The sequence below is a fragment of the Gavialis gangeticus genome, unplaced genomic scaffold (assembly GCF_001723915.1).
Source record: "Gavialis gangeticus isolate Ggan-Ray unplaced genomic scaffold, GavGan_comp1, whole genome shotgun sequence".
Taxonomy (NCBI): Eukaryota; Metazoa; Chordata; order Crocodylia; family Gavialidae; genus Gavialis; species Gavialis gangeticus.
In genome coordinates, this window is record NW_017729033.1 from 7,693,559 (window position 1) to 7,701,427 (window position 7,869).

Here is a 7,869-nt window from a genome sequence, read left to right on the forward strand (position 1 = left end):
CCCCCCCCCCCCCCCAAAATGCACAAAGAAAAGATAACTTGCAGTACAGCTCTTGCTCGTTTCCATCGTCTTCCACCCTCTTGCATAGATGTGCCGCTTTCTTTGAAGTGACTACGTCTGGTTCTTTAGTAAGAAGGTCTGTTGCCTTGTCTCAATGTGCACAAGTGTATTTTGGTGCAGGAAGCCAGGAAAGCCAATGAGATTGCACAATACATGGGGGCCAATGCAAATCCAATGAACTTGCATTGTTGGCACAGACTTGAAAAAATGCTCGCCTTTGCTCGTTGGGTGTGTTTAAATATTGCTGGAAAATGTACCACAAATTTGTTGATGTCATGGAACTCGTCTGTTTTTAATGCAAGATCAGTGGCTGCATGCAAAAGATGAGCAGTACATGGAATGTGCAGCAGATATGGATGCACTTCTTTCAAATCCTTCACTACACGATGCATGTGCTTCATGGAGTCCCTGTTGATTGACACACAGTTTTCCCTGTTAGGCCACACTCTCTCAACACATCTTGCATTCAAACTGACATGACCCCTGCGTTGCACCGAAGAGTAACAGAGGATTTTAATAGAACTTTATTTACAGATTTATTTTTATCACCGTAGAACACTGCAAGGGCGTTAATTGCCGGCTGTCCTGCAAGCTCGGGGTTTCATCGAGTACTAAAGAAAATTTCTCACCACTCAAAAGTTCCTTAATCGCTGTTTGGTGGTGGGCGAAAACTTCAGGCAAGTATTTTTCTTCCACCTGATGATGTTCTGGGCAAGTGCAAGCTTCTGGTGCATTTTTGTGAAGCAAAACAAATATAATAGCTTGAATCCCAGGCTGCATTCATTGGAATTGCCTCCAAACACACTGCACATACCAGCTTGTAAGGAAAATCTAATGCTGCTTCTTTCCATTGTCTCATTCTTCCCAAGCAGGCTTCCAGCGTAGCCTGTGTTGTCTTTGTTTCACTTTCTTTTAATTTCAAATGAGTTTTACTGTTCAAATTTCATGAATGCGATCTGCCTGCTGGCAGGGTGGATTTGATTGAAATCGTGATCTAAATCACGATTTAAATCACTGGTCAGGAAGCCTCGATTTAATTGTTGTTTTCTACAAAAAGTGCATTCTTGTTGTTTGATATAACCTTAATACATATTATTCACAACTCGGAGATAGATGTAGGTTTCGTTTTTAGAAGGTACACATTATACGTGGGGACCTACCAAATTAATGGCAGAGGGTGCGTGGCAGCTGGTTTAATTTTTCATGTACCCCAGTGTGGCCCTGCCCCTCCCTTGATTGGGAGAGGGGCACACCGCTCCCTCATGACTGGCAGGGAAGCAAAAAACACAGTTTTAAACGTGGCACGATTTTTGCCTCCCCACTGGGCAGCAACCGGCATTAGGGCTGGCAGGGCCCTTTAGCAAATCAGCAGTGTTTCAGCGCCATATTTCAAACCACAGTTTTTTACCTCCCCACTGAACATGAGGAAGCTGCAAGCGTGGCCTCTCCAATTAGTGGTGGAGCAGCACATGGGAGAACCTGCAAGATTAGAGTTGTAACGCACCCCACTTCTGCTGTGAATTCGGTAGGTCCCTAATTATACATGTTAAGTAGTGATTTATTTTGATATTTTTTCAGATTAATTTTGCAGGTACATCAGAAAACTGAATTATAATTTGATTATTTTATTTACCAGAGCTAATTGATGCAGATACCTGTGATGTCATTGGTAGGTGAATTATCTCCAGTTCACTAGATGAATCATGGATACTGGGGGAATATTTTTGCCGTTCTGGATTAGGAGGACAACAACAACTGCCACTAAAAACAACAGACATTGAAATTGTTTTATTTCACTAAAACAACACGCTTATGTATTTGGCATATTTTTCTTCAACAACAAACATGTATAATTATTTTAGCAAAACAAGCATATGTCTTTTTGAATTTTTAACCATTTTAGTTATAAATGTTGAACTATGTTTTTAACAAAAAATAAACAGATTATTGAAGCCAGGTCAACATGAGAAACTTAAAATACTGGGTTATGCAGCAAACTTGGTTTTCACGTTCCTCTTCCTGTTTATTCATAGAGTGGAAAAGGAAGCCAAATTTTCCTGCTTTTTCAGTTCCTAAGTGATTTCTCAATTTAGAATGAATTAGTTTAAAGGAAGAAGATATGCCTTCTGCACCTTCAGAAGTAGCTACTGCTCTTAAAAGCTGGATTGTCACTTTAGTAGTCTCTGATGGATCCAGTGGCTTTAAATGACTTCCACCAGTTAATTTATGTGACTTTCTTTAAAACTTCACCAGCAAACACACATTTCTTGAATGGTTCATCCTTAGTCCTGAAATCTATTCTAGTTTGGTATTATGGAGGGATGATTGCTTGATGTCCATGTCATAGCCAACTCCTCTCCTTCAGCAGTTAAGGATTCACCCTGGTACTGAGTATTGAGAATAACGGCAAGAAAATGAGCCAGAGATAGTGTTTGATCCATTCATTTTTTAATGCCTGTAATTTAATTGTCATTGCCTATTTTTCTTTTCAAGGTCTGAGTCAATTTCTTCCAAATTTCAACAGCATCAACAATAAAACAGCAATTTCCCTGCACTTTGTTCAAGGCTACAGAAATTGGCTTCAGGATAATCAGCATACATTGTACATTTCTTTTTGCCCAATGTTGAGAACTTTGGCTATGACAGTTCTATCTGTTTTGTCATTAATTTTGTTCATAAGTTGTCAACAGATTAGTCCAGTTCTCAATATATCGCTCAAAACCCTCCACTGCCGAGTTCCATCGCATGTCTTGTGGGAGAGTTAGTTTGGTTCCTCCTGCTTTCTTCAGAGCAGCTGTTGCCAAGTGGTTGTTACGAAAGTATTTTGCAATTTTAGTAACATTAGCCTTTATTTGTGGAGCACTGAAGTCTTTGGCTAAGAGGTGCATCAAATGAGCGCTGCAGCCATATGTTATTAACTTGGGGCTTTCTTCACTTTCTTTAGACTTCTCATCTTGGATACATTTGCAGCATTGTCTGTGACAAAGCTGTGCACTAGACATTTGGCTTTTTTTTACAATTATAGCTTTTACTGCTACTTCTTGTAACTGTTCTGCTGCGTGTGCCTTTCCTGATGTATCAATTTTTTCTGTAAGGCAGGCAGTCCCTTCTTCTGTTGTCATGCAAGCACATATTACTGGATCCTTGTGGACATTGCTCCCCCCCATCAAGACTCAGGTTAACAATTTTCCCCTCTAGACCATTTGCACACTATTCAATTTCTTTCTCATACACTGTATCCAGCAATTTGCTTGCTATATCTGCTCTGCTGGGTGGAGTTTATCCTGGTCATAATGACTGAACCACGTCAATGAAGTGTGTGTTCTCAACCATATGAAAAGGAGAGTTTGTTGCATAAACAAACCGAGTGATTTTTTTGCATCAGTTTCCTCTTGATGTAACCTGCATGTTCTTATTGCAAACTTATCTATGGTTGTTTCTGGTTGATGGAGATTTTTTTTTTCTTTTTGCTACAGGTGGTATACTATGTGACATGCATTTGACTGGAACACTGGTATCATTAGCAGATAACCCTGAAACTGTAGACAGTGATGATGATGTTGAAGATACAGGATTCTCCTGTATATTGAGGCTGGATCCTCCGGAACAAAAGAAGTCAATGCAGTCACTATAACACTGTTCGTTTAGTATTACTCATTGCACTCGGTACTAATTTAGACGTGAAAATATAAAAGGAAGATCTGCCTATTTCAGCCATTATTTTATATCACAACTGCATTAAAAATATGATAGTTCCATAAAGTAACAACTATATTTTTGCTTAAACATTTTTATGAGAATTCAAGTAGTCCATAGAATCATAGAAGTAGGGTCAGAAGGGACCTTGTAGATCTTCAAGTCCAACTCCCTGCCAGGGCAGGAGAAAAAAACTGGGCTCAAATGATCCCAGGTAGGTAGGCATCAAGCCTCCTCTTAAGACCCCCAGGGCAGGAGCCAGCACCACTTCCCTTGGAAGTTGGCTCTAGATCCTAGCCGCCCTAACTGTGAAGTAGCTCTTATGGCTGTCTAATCTAAACCTACTGTCCAACAACTTATGGCCGTTATTCCTTGTTATGCCAGCGGGAGCTAGGGGAAACAAGTTCTCTCCCAAACCCTTCTGGTCCCCCCTAGTGAGTTTATAGACTGTCACCAGGTCCAGAAGTCCACCCAAAAGATATGGACAGGGAAGATGGGTAAAGTTTAAGAAAGAAGTATGAAATAAGGAAGTTTACTAACCTGGAGATCCTGCGTGTTCAGATATGTTTCATTCATCATCAAAGTGGCTTCCTCCTGATAAGGAGCACTTCTCATGATGGTGTTTAATTCGGGCAACCAGGCTTTGCATTTCTTTGTTGCATAAAATATTTCTAAACAGGGTCTCTTTTATGGCCTGGCAAGCTGGCTGCTATGGTATGGCAGAAGGGAAAACCTATCATGTCCTCACTAGATCTCAAATCAGTGGAGAAGCTAGACTTAGAAATATATCCTTCAAGACTTCTGGAATATTCTGCTCAAAATGTTTCTCTTGTTTCTGCTGCCCCTGCCTCCTTCCATTTGTCTCCAGACTCTTCCTCCTTGCCCAGATCTACTCCACCCCCAGCAATCCTCTATTAATTTAACTTCCTGAAAGTTTGCACTTTTAGAGAGAGGTAAGGGCTTGTCTCTCTGTAAATTTGTGTACACAGAGTCAATAGGGCTGATGGGTAGGTAATCAAGTTGGTTGTCTCTCGTCTCCATAGACTGGTGTTAACAAAAATATTATCTCTGAAGACACAAATCCACAGTTTGATAGCTGAGACTAAGCAACATAGAGATGCTTAATGGGATCTTCTAGACTGAGCACTGAGTCCCATTGGGTAGAGTGGTTTTCTTTAATCTTTACGAATATATAGAGGAGCCTCTGCGAACCCCATAAGATTGGGTCCATAATGTAGTTTATCACCTGTAGTGACCTATATATATAACTTTTCTAAAAAGGTTACATGACTATATTGTCTCAAATAGTATATAATTAGAAGTTATAATCCCCATTACTTGATGATATCTTTGAGCTTTTACGTATCTTAAATTAAAACCATCTTTATATAGGGTTGTTTTTTTTTTTGAAGTATCTTAAAAAAAATACAATTTGATTAAAAAAAAAAAAAAATTAAAAAATCTGATTTAAATTTAAAAAAAAATGATTTTTATCCACCCTGCCTGTCAGGTGATTTTTGTCTTACAAATTGTGCAGCACAAAATCTCCTAATCTCCCTTGCCTGTCTTTTTAACCACTTTTAATTCTAGGTGAGGGCATTTACTGCAGTATTCTTGTATAGATTGTCTTTTGTGACCCATTATTGAAATGAGACAAACCCCACCTAGTATTTTAGTGCAGTTAAACTGCCCAGTGTGACAAACATAACTATGTATAATAAATGATCTTTCTTAGCTTTAACTGTACACTTGAATGATGTGCAGCATAACTTATTCACAGCTCTGCTCCAGAGCAGTTTGTTATAGCCAGAGATGTAAATACTTGCTCCACTCATCGTGTTTTCTATGCATTAGTGAACTCCACTAAGTTTTGAGGCATCATTTTTCCTAGGTCCCCTTTCTATAAATTTTGATTATTAATGGTGAAAATGTTTTTAGACAGTCTGAAGTGAAATCACTATTTATCAATGTTTACTGATAAAAATTGAATCCTGACAAGTATAATTAAATGGAGAGATACTGATGATGTATCTAATATGTTTTGGTATTGTAAAATTGTTTTAAAAGATTTTTTTATGCTCAAAATAAAGTTTGATCACGTATATACCTTTTTACAGATGCATTCAATTTAAAAGATCAAGTTAAAATAGTTTTAGAGTGTATATATATGCAAAGAAAGATTAAAATGTGACTGTGTGTGTCTGTGTGTTTGTGTATCAGGAAGAACAGTTTTCAATTATTCCATAATTTCAAAACAAAGAGATGGTATCAGTTGCATCTATGCTACTTCATACCCTAAACATTCTCCATTTTTTTTGTGAAGATAATTTTAGAAATCTGTTTTAATCAGTTTCAGAGGCTCTTCATCCCCCTCCCCTGCCAAGAAGGGAACGAAGAAAACGTTTTTTCAGTTAAAGTAACTTTAAGTGAGCCTTGTGACAATAACAGAAAAATACCTGAAGTGATTTGAAGTAACAATACTTGTTTCACTATAACAGTAATCTGAAGCTATGTGTTCAGTATGGTAAGACATAATGCAATAGAATGAAACCCACACAGTAATTGGGTTCAGAGGACAGGGAATCTAGTGGTGTTTATATGCTTTAAATGTAACCCTTTAAAAGGTTTTATTTTATTTATTTATTTATTTATTTTAAAGGAAAGCAAGGAACATTAGAGCAAGGCCAACTGTGTACAAAATCCAAACTTTCCTGTTTTTCAGATGTTTAATGGCTTGCCTTGGTTAGCTTTCATATTACTAGAACTAGAGACATTGTGCCACCATGGGATGACCTTTTGTCTGATCAGAATAAACAAAGATCTTATTGGTTCCTTAGTTCTTCAGTGTTAAAAGGGACTAGAAATATTTTAACAACTAGTAAGGGAGTGAAAACATGAATAGATGGGTGAAATAGGAGACAAGTCAGTGGTGTATGTGTACTCTTGACAGGAACTCAGGAGTGTATAGGAAGTCATCTGTATCTGCATTTTAACCCTGTTTGGGGGCAAAACTGCATCTGTCAAATGTTCTTTCTGCATTTTATATTTTTGTGGTCACTTATAGGTTTCTAAAGAAAGATTTGGCATAAAATTGCTGGTAAAAGTGGATGATGTTGTAAGCTGACTTAAAGTCAACCTAACACCCATCAATCCAGACTGGTCTTGTCCCCTGATTTATATGGACAAACCATTGAATAGGGCAAACTGAAGCTGCAACTATGAAGGTGCAGGCAAAAGTTGAAAAAGGTACATTAATTTAAAGCACCACGTCTAAAAGTTTATGATTTTGCTGTCCTCTGACCCATCCAGAGAAGGGAAAACAACGCAACTTCATTGGCTATGTCAGCCAACAAAAGATACCATTGTGACCTGCTGAGTGATATCAGAGGAAGCCCACTGGTGTGAGGCATCTACCAGAGATGACATATTTTTGTTGTCCCCACTAGGGAAAATGCCATACTGGATCTGGTGTTAGCCTCTGGGGACGACCTGGTGGGGGAGGTGCTAGGACAAGGGAGGCTAGGGGTCAGTGATCATGAAATGATCCAGTTCGCTATTCATAGAAAGGTGAGGAGGGTAACTAGCACAGCGCAAATGCTTGACTTTAGGAAAGCCAACTTCGATGTGCTCAGGGCAGTAGTCAGGGAGGCACTCTGACCCCAGGGGGTAGCTAGTATGGGGGTCCAGGAAAGGTGGTCCTTCCTCAAGGAGGCTATCCTTGGGGCACAGTGGGACACAATTCCTCTGTGTAGGAAGGCGGGAAAAGGGTCCAAGAAACTTTCATGGCTGAGCACAGATATCCAGGCTGGCCTGAGAGCAAAGAAAAAAGTGTACTGGCGGTGGAAGCAGGGAGCAGGGACAAAGGAGGAGTATACCTCCCTGACCCTAGCTTGTAGGGGTTTGCTGAGGAAGGCTAAAGCAGCACTGGAGCTTAGATTAGCTTCTGGGATTAAGGATAACAAAAAGTCCTTTTTCAAGTATATAGGTAGCAAGAAGAAGTCTTAGAACTTTGAAGAAGTAACATTGGACCCCTACAAGGCAGGGCAGGGCAGTTGGTGATGGACGCACGAGAGAAGGCAGAACTCTTCAACAAGTTCTTTGCCTCCGCGTTTC

General features: G+C 39.4%; 1 protein-coding gene across 2 annotated transcripts in view; it reads left to right on the forward strand.

The window, feature by feature from the left end:
• The first annotated feature begins 4,622 nt into the window (after positions 1-4,622).
• CTNNA2 (catenin alpha 2) overlaps positions 4,623-7,869 on the forward strand; it is a 1,036,033-nt gene continuing 1,032,786 nt past the window's right edge. For both annotated transcript variants that reach the window (XM_019526187.1, XM_019526188.1), the window contains exon 1: positions 4,623-4,709. The gene's annotated coding sequence lies outside the window, so the exon portion shown is untranslated. The remainder of the gene's footprint in view (positions 4,710-7,869) is intronic.